This window comes from Aphelocoma coerulescens, chromosome 4 (assembly GCF_041296385.1).
Source record: "Aphelocoma coerulescens isolate FSJ_1873_10779 chromosome 4, UR_Acoe_1.0, whole genome shotgun sequence".
NCBI classification, from domain to species: Eukaryota; Metazoa; Chordata; class Aves; order Passeriformes; family Corvidae; genus Aphelocoma; species Aphelocoma coerulescens.
Window position 1 is genome coordinate 3703277 of NC_091017.1, and position 12964 is coordinate 3716240.

At 36.0% G+C, this 12964-nt stretch overlaps 1 long non-coding RNA gene across 3 annotated transcripts in view; it reads left to right on the plus strand.

Annotated features, from left to right (window-relative positions):
- LOC138108911 (uncharacterized) overlaps positions 1–12964 on the plus strand; it is a 38937-nt gene that overhangs the window by 6225 nt on the left and 19748 nt on the right. For 2 of the 3 annotated variants that reach the window (XR_011150112.1, XR_011150114.1), the window contains exon 3: positions 3721–3825. This is a non-coding gene — a long non-coding RNA (uncharacterized lncRNA). Of the gene's footprint in view, positions 1–3720; positions 3826–11588; positions 12404–12964 lie in introns of those variants that run through there. The other variant, XR_011150113.1, reaches the window with a different exon arrangement.

Below are 12964 nucleotides of genomic sequence, written 5' to 3' on the forward strand. Positions count from 1 at the left end.
TTCCCTTTCCATAATTTTTATTATAACATCATCTGTTACAAATATGGCCTGCTTAGGTGAAAGTGAAAAACTTGATGTAAATGTCTTAAAATTAAATTAGAGATGATTTTTTAGGATAATAGCATGGTCCACACAAGCTCTGCCCTTCTATGCAGAACAAGGCAATCTGAGACGACCTTTTAGTCCATCCATGATTAGTAAATATTACAAAGGATTTATTTCTTTATTTCATGTGTGTATCATGGCTTTTCAAGAATCCTCATCTTAGAATTAAATGAGGGAGTAGTGCTAATAATTGAAGTGTTTGTTCAATAATCATTCAGGGTCAAGAAAGAACTGCTTGATTAAGACAAAATTGTTACTATGTAATGTGATCCTTGGGACAGAGCAAAATCAGGATTTTATTCAATACTTCCCATCAGCAGGCTGATGTTTGCCTCCTGCCTCAAAAGCAGGACCTCAATACACATAAGGGTTACTTGGGGTGGCATAACCATGAACATCTGCATTTCCTCCTCCATTCCCTTAGGTCAGTTCAGGTCATCTGCAGCGACTGTGTCCCCTCCCAGCTTCTCGTGCAGTGCCAGCCTACTCACTGGTGGGGGAGGGAGGGAGAGGAGGAGAAAGCTCTGGTGCTGTGTAAGCACAGCTCAGCAACAGCCAAAACACTGGTGTTTTATCACCACTGTTTCACTCACAAATCCCAAACACAGCACCAGACAGGCTGCTGTGAACAAAATTAACTTCAGCCCAGCCAGACCCGCTACAGATAGTTATAAACAATGAGCTACGTGGAAAAGCAACTTTCCAGCAGTGTCTGAGATTTTTCTAGGCTATTTTGGAGACATATTCCCAGTGAGGCATACCTGTAGATCTCCCTTGCAGATGAGTTTTCATCAACCCTTTTGGAACTCTTCCCTTTTTTTCCAGTTCTTTTCACATTTGAAGTGAACTTAGACTTTAATTGTTCTGAGATTCAAGGTATTTTTTCATTTATTTTGTGCAGAGTAATAGGGAATAACGCAGGCTTAGAATTGAAACACTGAAAAGAGATATATTGACAGAGGGTTGGAGTTTTAATTAATGAGAATCATTTTGAATATTTGTGTCATCTTCTGGAAATAGCTCTTGAAAGAGCCTGGCCTTAACTCAGACTACCTTTTTTTTCCCTACCTTTTTTACCTTTCTTCCTGAGTTAGTGGAGTTTCTCTGAGGCAATCTTCTAATATATTTTCTCTAGTGCTTTTTGGTATAAATGCAATTATTCTCTAACACAGCACTCAGTTGGACTGCAGATTTTAGTATTGCTTAGGTAATCTGAGCTTTGAGAATTTATTTCTGGACTAGAATAGATCTGCTTGGCATTGACTTTTCTGAAAAGGCTGACTACTTGAAATTCAGTTTTGCCTGGGTGATCCTGCCATTTTCTAGAGAAAAGGGAAGTGTGACATTAACAATTTTTAACATTTCCTTACAGAGTATTTACTATGAGATGACACTTCAAGTATTCTGTATTTCAACAAATTATTACTGAGGATGCATTTTGCTTTTGAATTCACGGGATGATGTTGAATTTAATATTCATTCAGAAGTACTTGGTTCAATTTACAATGACAACCAAAAAAAATGAATAATATATTTATATCATCTATTAATAACCATCCATCCATTTAAAAGTTTCATCCTAATGCGTTCTAGAAATCTGCAAATTAATTATGCAAAACCCTGAATGAATATAAAATTGAAATGCTTAAGAATTTAAATGATGCAATTAAATGCTATTGCATGTATCTCAAAGTTATTTTCTTCTAATACTTACTCATCAATCTTAATTTCACTACCACCATTTAGAAACAGAATCAGCTCTTATATCTTGTCAAAATATTGGAAGTTTGAGCAAAGACTGTATTCTTTTTCCTTTGATTACACTATTTCCAGACATGAATTTAAAGTCTTTATTTAAACAAAAGTGGCCTTTTTGAAAGACAGATTACAACACTCATCAAAATAAGGAGGGTGAGGTCAGAGGACACCAATCTTTGTTCTTTAAAAAAACCCAACAAATCCAGCTATGAGAACTGGTCTCAATCTGCTGTCATAGCTACCTAAAAATCCTAATTAAACTCTGTAGAGCTGGCTAATCAATACATAGCTAGTACTAATAAGTAAGATTTGCTGACCAGGCTGCCTGAGAAACTCATATGTACATAAATATTTTTATTATTATTACAGTTAGTTGTCTAACAATAGCCACGGAATAATAACTTTTACAAAAAAATAACTTACACTGTAAAATAATGAATAAATAAGAGGTCATGCAAACTCTATCCCAGTTAAAAACCAGCACAAAGGTGCAGAAATTAAAGCTGTTGAGTGTGTACATTAAGTGTGCAGTGAAATCTTCGGGCAGCTCAATTATTTTAAAAATGCAAAAAATTTTTGATTTGAGGGAAGAACCAATTTTAACACCAACAGAGAAGGTTTATGGTCCTAAGGAAAAATACCTTGAAGCGTCGGGAAATCTTTGATTTGCTTATTTCTATTTGCTTCACTAATATTAATGTTTTTGTATTAAGTCAATCATTTTGACCAAGGCCAAATTACTGTAGTAATTTAGTAATTTTTTTAGGTAGTTCTTTCTTAGGTACTTTAAAACCTGAGCAATACAAAACTTTTCAGGAATATATTTTTATCAAAAGTTTAGCTTTTTCTGTGTATCACTTTAAATCAGCAATTAAGGGGAGTGAGACAGTTTTAAAATCTCTTCATAGTGTAGACTGGAAGGCAGCTCAGAAAACTAAAGAATGTTACCTTACTAAGTCACCCTTACTATTGAACACATTGACCTGGAAATCAAGGTTTTGAGACAAAACCAAGGAAAACAGAAAATAAAAGTTCAGGTGAAGACAAACATTAAGGTAGGCAAGGCTGAAATATCTTTGCTAGACAAGTTTGAAAATACTGTGGTTTAAAGAATCTGATTTAAACTCTAAGGAGAATGTTTTGTTGAGGATGAAATTATTGAAACAATCATTTTGAAAAACAGCTTGAGAAGGATATCAATCTTATAGAAAATAGGGTTTTTTTCTGTATTGTTTTCCTTCTCTTTTCACGAACAACAGTAAAATACATGTATTACAGTACTGAGCAATCAGATTTGGCTGGTTTTAAGGCAAATTTAATCTAATGAAAAATGTGGGGGGAAAATAATTAGAAAGTGAAGGATTTTTTTTCAATTAAGTGGTTTTCATCAAATCATGCTTGTTTTGAGGTTGTATTATCTGGTCATATTTTTTAGGGCAAAATTCATTAATTATTTTTCATATATCCTTAAATAAAACCAGTCCAAATCTATCCATACAAACACTCCTGCTTTTAAATTCTGAGAACCTGAGTGTTACATGCAGTTTTGCAGTAATACATGTTTTTTGGAATGTGTGATTATATCCTTACTTTATGTTATATGTATCAGACAGAATCTACCATTTGGTCAAGGTGCTGACTGTGATTTTTTTGATAGCTGTTACTGAAGTTTCTGTATGACATTATTCAGCCTGGAATTTTCATTGATTAGTTACGGGGTTTTTTTTAATTCAGTAAATAAATGTGACTTTATTCTAATTCTCCCTCCATTTTGAAAGCTGAGCAATGAGTTGGGCAAAATTTACAGAGCTGTGTTGTTGCTGATTAAAAAGGAGATGTTTTCTCTTTCTCTTTCAGTGAACAACAGAGGAGGGTACTGAAATATTTGGGAAGAGGAAGCCCTTTCCTAATATATGGATGTTGACCAAACCTTGTAAAGAAGCATTGGACTCTACCGGAAAGGTAATCGATGTCCCGGTTTCAATCTTAACCAAAGTTCTGCAATCTCATCAGAAACACAGGAATAAATATTAACTTCCTTCCCCTTATCCCCTGACACCAAGGCTTTCTGGATGCAAGGCGTTAGCCTTTGCATTAGTTTATTGATCTTTTAATGTAGGATCTAGCTTGCTTCAGGGGCACTATAAATACAATATTGCAAAAGACCTGCCATATCAATATTCATTTATTTTTATTGATTAGTTGCCTCTTTTAAATTCTGGGTACTGAATTAATGGATGTTGAATAACTACTTCGATTAACGAAGCTAAAATTGGCTTTAACATCCTACACTAACTACAGAAATTTTTTCTATTACAAAGCTAATTATTTCTTTTTTTACGATCCACAATTACTTTCATAATTTGACTTATCCTTGGCACGTCAGTGGAAGCCACAGAGTAATGAAACAGAAGCTATTTATAAATGTTCATTATTTACAGTATCACACAAGAACATCCTTACTCTAAGTCCATATTTAAACACTGGAATTAGTAGGTGAATTTGACCAAATGAATGTGTTTCAGAAGGTGAAGTTTTAGAAGATTAATTTGAGGCGCTGGGGTTTTTTTTTACTGTTTTGGCACATTCTGTATGTGTCTTATTCAGGTACATCTTTATTAGTTATCAGATGAGATATAGCACAAGGTAACTGAATACATTCATGAATATGTTTTGACAAATGGTCAAGGTGTCATAGTGGTGTTTTCTTTCCTATTTCCTTTTTTGCACAAAAAGTTCCATCTTTATATATCTGACATTTGACTTTTATTGAACCATATCTTTTGGAAAATATGTATTTTCCTTTCTTCCTTGATAAATATAATGTGGGCCCATTTTTTTTTCTGAGACTTCCCTACACAGAAAAACCCTAGTGGAGCCCTCCATAGACGGCCTAGAGCCTAAGCATCAACATTATGAGAGTCACTAGGAATGTGTGTAAGAAGCAATTCATCACAAGGGAAAATAAGACGCTTTTAAGGCAGAGAACTCCCATGACTGCATGGCAAACTACTTTGTTAGAGCTAGGTGGAAAATGTGACACAGAGTGGTGGCTTCACACTGTTGAGGCATACAATCAGTGCCAGGTGACCAGTGGAGACACAGCAGGAGATGAGGACTCCAGACTGTCAAGCATTTAGACCGTGAGGGTATAAAAACACAGGGTTTCCTTTGTTTGGGGTCCCTCGTCCGAGGCACCAAACTCGAGCTGTTATTTTTCTTATTGCAACATGATTAAATTATTTTAAGAGTCATGATATCTGAGTCTCTACTGTGGGAATCCTGGGGTCAAGCCAATTAGGAAACCTGGTCTGGCTGTGAGTACAGAGTGCACAGGTGTGAAGGGGCCTCAGTCCCAGTTGTAACAGTGACTCCAGAATGCCCAGATGGGCAAGTTTCCTTAACAACGGCAATTCTAAACTCTCAAGGTTTTCATTTATTTTCACTTGAGAAACAGCCCTGGTAAGTATCTTTATCCATTGCAGTATTTGTTCGTGTCCTAGATTCTTTTGACTAACCTGAAACTGTTTGTGTTTTAATCATATTACAAAAATGCAGACTCATTTTGAATGAAAATTCAGGAGCTTGGATGTGTGTTAATGTATCAGATGTGTTGGGCTGAAGTTCTGTAGGGTTTGTGATAAGGCATTATCATGAGAGATTCTTCTACACAAAGAAACAAAACCATCACACCTAATCTTGATGGGTTTATTTAGACAGGAATCTTATATCAGACATCAAAGAGTATGACTTGATTTTTGTATATATGTATTTATATTATTACAGTCCATTGTAATGAACATTTTTCCAGCAGGAAATAAACTTAGCTTTAAAGAAAAAAAAGGAAAATCTTAGATTGTTCCTATCTATTTAGTTACATTTTTGTACTTGTAATATTTAACTATCTTTTGTTATAGTTTTATAGTCTTACATTCTTAATTTTTTTGTATTTTCACTTGCATGACAGTATAAATGACATACATTTCACTCCCTGTGCAGGGCTAAAGTTATGTCCAGTTTATTCATGCATTTCTAGACTTCCCTGTTAAACAGGAATACTGAATTCTGTGGTGTTTTTCTTCTCAGTAAGTTGTTAGATTGTATTGCCATACTGCATGAAATGCTTTCAACTTATATAGATAAGTAGCACAGGCATGGGCTTGCAGTGAGTATGGAGGTTATGTTGTGTTTTCTTGATTTGAACACACAGATGTGATGGCAAGTACAGAGACTGCTGTGGGAAACTGTCCTTAGGCAGAATTGAAGCAAGAAAATGGAAGGACAAAGGCCTATTTTGGAGACTGATGGTGCATGAGTATCAAAATTTAGAAGGGACCCAACAAGACCCAGGCATGTGCACTGGATTAACAAATAGAAATGATAAGCTTTGGGAAAACTTTTGAAACATTTTCTTTTCCAAACACCACCATTTCACTTTTGCCTAGATCTGTTTCTACCACCTGCTCTTCCAGGATGTAATTTTCCATGGCTAGTCAAATATCCATGGAGCAATACATGCTGAATCTGCTCCTATACATAACCAATATAGTGGTACAGCAAACAACACAGAATCAAACGGAATGGTGTAATGCTGGCAGATAAAGCACATCCTATCTTCCAGATTGTCCCCAAAGAGGACAGCTCCCAGACTCTCCCAACCAAGTTAAGTCACTTTACATGAGATAAGAATATGGTCTTTTAACTTCTCAAGTATCTTAACTCTTAGCTTACATCATTCATGCCTTAGTATATGGCATGATGCATTCTAGTGTAATGTGATTGATACAGGCTGCTTTGCAAAGCTTCCAGTGACAAATTAGCTTGGGGAATGGGTGAAAAAAGATAATTTCTTTGATATTATTGTCAAAGAGAGAGTATTTTCTATAAGAACAACTAGTTTAAAGAATTATCAAGAACTGAAGAGGATTTGCAGTTATGTTAGACATAGGCCAAGAGTTTCGAGTTTTTGAAAATAGTTAAAATTGATAACAGAAAGTATCTAAATGATAGTGTGTGTATAAGACTGGGTTCTGCTGTGTGCATATAAATCCAATTCTGGCTTGCAGGTGTAACTCAGGCACAGGGGGTAGAAAGATGGAGCTGTTCTTGCAGCAGCTTTGCAAAACACAAATTCTCAGCAGCTCCTGCTTCAAAGAGAGCATACCTGGATCCCATTCCCCCACATTCCACACACACAAACCCAGTGTTGTTCTGGCAACCAGCCTGTTAGAGAACGGGGCACTCTAACTCTTTCCCAGACAGACACTCCCTTTCATCTGCCTTTTATTCCTAAATCTTGGCCTGTTTTCAGTAAGAAAACTCACCATTTCCTTCTAAATATCTGCTTGAATGTGTACCTCAAGAAAAAATAAACAACCAAACCCCAGCCACAGACAGATTAATTAAACCTTTCTGAATTTTATCATAGTCATCTCTTTAAAGGAGTAAGTCCAGGAATTCATCACTGATATAGGATGTACAGACTTAAGCTTTTAGTTTGAAGTCTGTAATTTGCCTATTGAATAACATAAGCATTTCATTATCTTATGCCAGAAATACCCTGTTTATAAAGTACTGATACAGATGCTGCTTACTTTGTAGAGTGCTTTCAGATCTATGGTTTCTATGAGAGGATTAGTTTGTATTACTGTCTGCAAACCTACTTACATCAATCAAAATCCCCATCATACCATCAGTAATTTTAAATTTTGGGTTTAATTCTTTAAATAAGGTCAGTTGTCCGTCAGTCTGCAGACAACGCCATAGGCATTGCTGTGTGTCTGAACCTTTGCTGTCTCTTCCCGGCTGCAGCTGCATGTTGTGGTGCTCCTCCTGCCTCCTGTTCCTGGGAAATCCTCCTTTCAATTTTAGTGAGTCAGACAACTGTTTCCAAAACAATCTTTGGATGATGGTTCTATAAGCAGTTAAGTGAAAAGAGAAGTCTGCTGTGCAAAGCTTCTTTGTTTATTGCTTTTGCTGACTGGCTGAAGGTGAGGTCGCAGTAAGCTTGGAGAGCTTGATATAAATGAAATAATTTAACCAGAAAATACATCTTCAGAAACATCACTCTGCAAAATGCCACACTTAGCAATCTCACATTCGTACCTTTAATAGTTGTCATTAAAATGTGATTATAAATAAATGAAAATGTATATGGTTTCCAGATTTATGCAACTCAAGCATATTACTACTGTAATTTTACATGAAAATGCGCCAAGGTATTCTCAGCCAGCATCAAAATTAATGCATGAAAGCACATAATTTCAGTTCCTAGGGTCATCACAACTTCACTGATATTGGGAAACCTCCCAGTGGCACAGAGCCATAAAACAGTGGCAACATTCTCTTGCTGCTGCTGGCACCAAGAGGGGTGGATGTTCAGACAAGTGCCCTTTATGCAGGCTCACTGATTCCTTTGGCTATGGATGCATTCACATGAGCAACAGCAGTAGTCTGTTTGAGGAAGTTCAAGGACAATCAAATATTGTTTATATTGGCTAATCTAACTGTTAAATGAAATTTAGATGATATCTGCAATTCCTGTGCCAGGAATCAGGTATAGAAGTTCAAAAACTTTTGAATTTTAACATACCGTGTTATATGTCCAGTGAAGTGTGTGTAGTAACGTGGATGGCTGTTCATAGACTTTTTTCAAAAGCAAAAATGACTAACTTACAGACTGGAGATCAGAAGTCAAAGTTTGCTTCTGTAATGGACTGGGAAGAGAAGCAAAATTTTTGTGCAGGTCCATAGAAACCTGTGCAGAAGAAATAAAAATGACATCTTAGGTGTTTAAAAGCGATCAAAGCACTTTTTGCTTTCCTGTTGCTCTCTGAACAAGAACTAAGCTGGTTTACTGCTCTTTTATCCAAGAGTAATAAATTCCACAGTGATGTTGATTTTTTTTTAGTTGCCATTTACCAATGCCAAGCATGAGCCTCCTTCTCTTTCATTGCTTGGATTCCTTCACTTATCTGTTTTTCATGATTCCTGCTTTTCCACTGAAGCTTGACTCTTTCAACAAGACCTGTATGAACTAATTTGAAGTATGGATTTTTTTCAAGTATCTACAGGTTTCTGACTTTTACCTATTTCACTGAGCCTTGTTTGTAAACATGAAGCTGAATCATTAGCAAATATTGCAATATTGTAAATTTTTGCTTGTTATTCAAAATGACTATTAATAAAAGCCCTGTTCATGGATGACTAAGCAAAAATACTGAAATGCAATTGGAAAAAGAATTTGGCCAAGGTAAGGAGCAAAGTCTTGCTGACCTATGCTTTAACATAACAACGTTCTGAGTGGTGGCCTCAGGCAGATAGTTACATGTGGAGCGATGGGAGTAGACTACTGGAAATAATTATAAAAAATTGATGGGTTGATAACATCATGCTATAAAGCATCAGCTGCATCAGTAGCTTTTTAGAATACAGGAAACTTTGACATATTGACCCAAAAACTCTTAGAAGGCTGGAAGGGATCTGATTCAAAAATGGGGGGATATAAAGCTTAAAACAAGAGGGAGATTAAACTGCTGGTGGAGTTATCCTTTTAACTGAGCTGACTTTTATTAGACTGAATTCCTGTAAGCCATCTAGTGCATAAAAATAAAGCAAAAGTGTAACTGCAACTACATTTTGTAGCATAACATCTGTTATTTCAGTTTAAGTGAAGGACAGTTTGAGCGTTAGAAGTGGAATTTTTGAGAGGAGTTGTTTTGCTTCAATGTAAGTTTCAAGACTAGAATGTCAGTGGTGAACAGTTTGACAAAAGCAAAAATTTTTGAAGATATGTCTTATGATTTTTTGTTTCTCTTTGTAAAGAAGAAACAAAACAGATTAATGTCACTTAGGTTGCTTTGAAGTGCTGTAGCAAGATTTTAACTGCACATGTTGATCACTGTCTGCATAGCAAAAGTATTTTCTTTTTTTAACTAGGAAGTGGGTGGGAGAAATAATTTGAGATTTTCATTTGCAAGATGATGTTCATGGTAATAATGGCTATAAGTTGTCCTCATCTTTCTGAAATATTTCTTTGACAAGCCTTGTCCAAATCAGGAAAAAGAGTCACTAACAATAATTTCAATTCACGAAAACAAATTTAAAATGCCATTAGTACTTCAAACAAAGTTTATAGGTATTCACTTGCAACATACGATTGCTCTTTTTCATTATTGCAATAATAATAATTTTAATAACAATAAATATTTTCTTCTTCATCTTCCTGTTTATCACTGTACACATGGCACCACAACTATGCTTCTTCATTTATGGCCTTAACAGACACACCAGAAAGTTATGCAGTACCTTATTCTAAATGATACAATAACCTGGCCAAAAAAAATACTAATTAACACTGGACACAGCATCTGAGTGAAAATAACACAGCTCTGGTTTTGGTAGGTAATGCAGATTGGTAGGCAAAACAGATTTAAGTGGCAAGTGATAGTGATACCCACTGACAGATGATAGGTTATAAAAATATGAAATTTCTTCTCTTTTGCTGGCAAATCGTAGAATTCAGAGGAGCTGTTCAGATACATCCATGCATGAAAACTTTGTGGACCCAGCCTGTAGTGTGTTTTAACCTCTAATGAGATCATCAGAGTTTCTCAGTGTGGTGGAAACACACAGAACCTTGACCTTCTAAGTACTCCTAAGTTAATAAAATATGTATTTTAAAAAATATTCAGCAACATAGACAGAGATTGTTGTTAGCTCTTGAGGAAGAGATTTGGGTTGTGAGTCTCCATTGCCATAAATGCCAGAAAGCAGGTCCTGGGCCCTGGCATTGCTGTACCAGCTGAGGTCAGGGAGGAAGGAAAACTGGTATTTAAAATAGTGGATAACTATCTTTACATTACCAATAACCATCACTTTAAAAATGCCAGCTTATAATATTTTCACCTGGAAACCTCATTTCCAAGCAACAGAGGTTTAAAGAACCCCTCTATGGGCTGAAGCAGCTGTATAGATGCTATAGCTGTATGGCATCTTTTTGCTCACCCCAGCTCATTGCTGAAGTCTGGTGGCAGCTCTCCAAAACTAGTTTGTGTTCCAGTTCAATAGAACACAAATGTGAGAGTTTATGTGGGAGATTTCTCTGCTGTTCTTGGGACAAAGACTTGTCATTGCTCGGCAATGTGGCGTTTATGCTGCTGTTTTATAGCTGTAAATTGTTTTAAGCCATTATGAGTCCCGAAGCTGGATTTCAATGGGTGACAGCTAAGGGACAATGCAAGTTCCCCTACACCTGGAAACTGTTCATAATAAACAGTCCTAACTGATCTCTGAATGCAAAATATCGTGAGCCAACAAACTTGATAAATCCCATAAGCAGACAATACCCTGTTGGTTTAGACAGCTAACTGGAACAACTTTAATATTAAATTCCTTAATAGGTAAAGCTTTTAGCTTGGAGATAGTCACAGCTGTGTTACAATGTTCCAAGTGTTACAAAAAAATTTACAAATTTTACTTTTCATTCACTAGTTTTCCAATGATGTAGTTAAGTAACAAGGTTAAGAAACAAACCGTCTTTACAATCTTGCAATTGTTATGAAAATGTTGCCCTTAAAAAAAATTGCTTGGTGTTTTTAAGATGTAGTTAAGCTGCAAGCGTCAGAGGCATGCTAAGTTTTCATGGGCAGGAATAGATCAAAATAATTTAAAAGGCAGTATTTGTATTTTATTTCATTAGCTTTCTCTTCTTTATTGGTATTCAGGCTTGGTTCCCACTAATGCTTACCCAGATACCACCACCAAACAATCCACCACGCGTTCTCCAGCCTCCAAGGAAACCACTGCAGGAATTTATCAATTAAATGAGCAGCAGTCTGAAGGCTGTACACACCTGAACAAGGAACTGGGATTTAGTTATTATCCCACCATTTTTACTGTCTCCTGGCTTGCTACAGATTCTTGCCTTTACTCTGGCTGTCAAAGCTGCAGAAAGAACATTGGTTCCAGAGAGAAATTTGTGCCTCCTGGGTACTTGGCACCAGGCAGAGAATTCTGTCATGCCTGGGACATCAGCACAGCAGAGGGATTGATCCCCTGGGGCTGGGTGTCAGCATGATCCATTGATAAGCATATCAACAGTCAAAATATAATCACAGTTGTAATGTTTTGGTAATGTGGGAATCCAAATAATGAACATTTGAAACATGCTTTTCAGAGAAGGATTCTCTTTTACCAGAGTTTCCATTCAGAGATTTATAAGGTGATGTGCTTGTTTTGGAATTTGTTAATGTTCCCTTTTCTCTGACAATTAAGAAGTACAAAATTAGTAATTGAAATAGAGCAATCTAAAGAACTGGCCTACTCATATTTTTCTTGGAGTAAAAGAAAAGGGTGGTGAGTGAAATTAGGTAAAGAAGGCAATATTTTTCTTACCTACGGTGTGCATCAAAATTTTTGTTCATTTAAAGAAATAAGCTGTTACTGTAACTTTGGTGGATATTGCCCAAAGGGAGGATGAAACTCATGTATTTTTTCATACACTTGTGGCATTATGAGTTGCTGTACTCTTGGCAGGGTATCACAGTACATTAAGTAAGTTCAGGTTACCTGTAATCTTTATATCACAAATGATCTAGCATGGGTCATAAATTCTGAAAATTTGAGGTTGCCTAAAATAGAGAGCAAAATGATCAGTCACTCTCATAACTTGATCTAGCCTGGGTAATCACAAAAAAGAGTTGTGACAGGAACTAAAGGAAAATATGGTTCATTTAATCTTTTATAAATTGATAAACTCTTGCTGCCTTAAAGGAATGACCCTTTCGAAGCAAAATAATGAAATCCATCTCTTGTCAGTTTGGGGAGATTTATAATTGCAAGCTGATGATTTTTTAGCAATACTGTCAGTCTGCTTTTCAGATCAATGCCAATGAAATATTTTGTTTACGATTTAACCTCCAGTTCCCCTGGAATTTGTGAGTTTTAATACTAGAAGTAGTTATGTCTAACTCAATCGATCCACTGGTAAATTAAATGGCGAACAAAAGCAACCATATTATTTTGTCAAAATGCTCTCAATAGGAAGCAAAGTTCTTTATTAAAACAGGATATGTTACACTGAAATGAAAAGAAAGTTTCA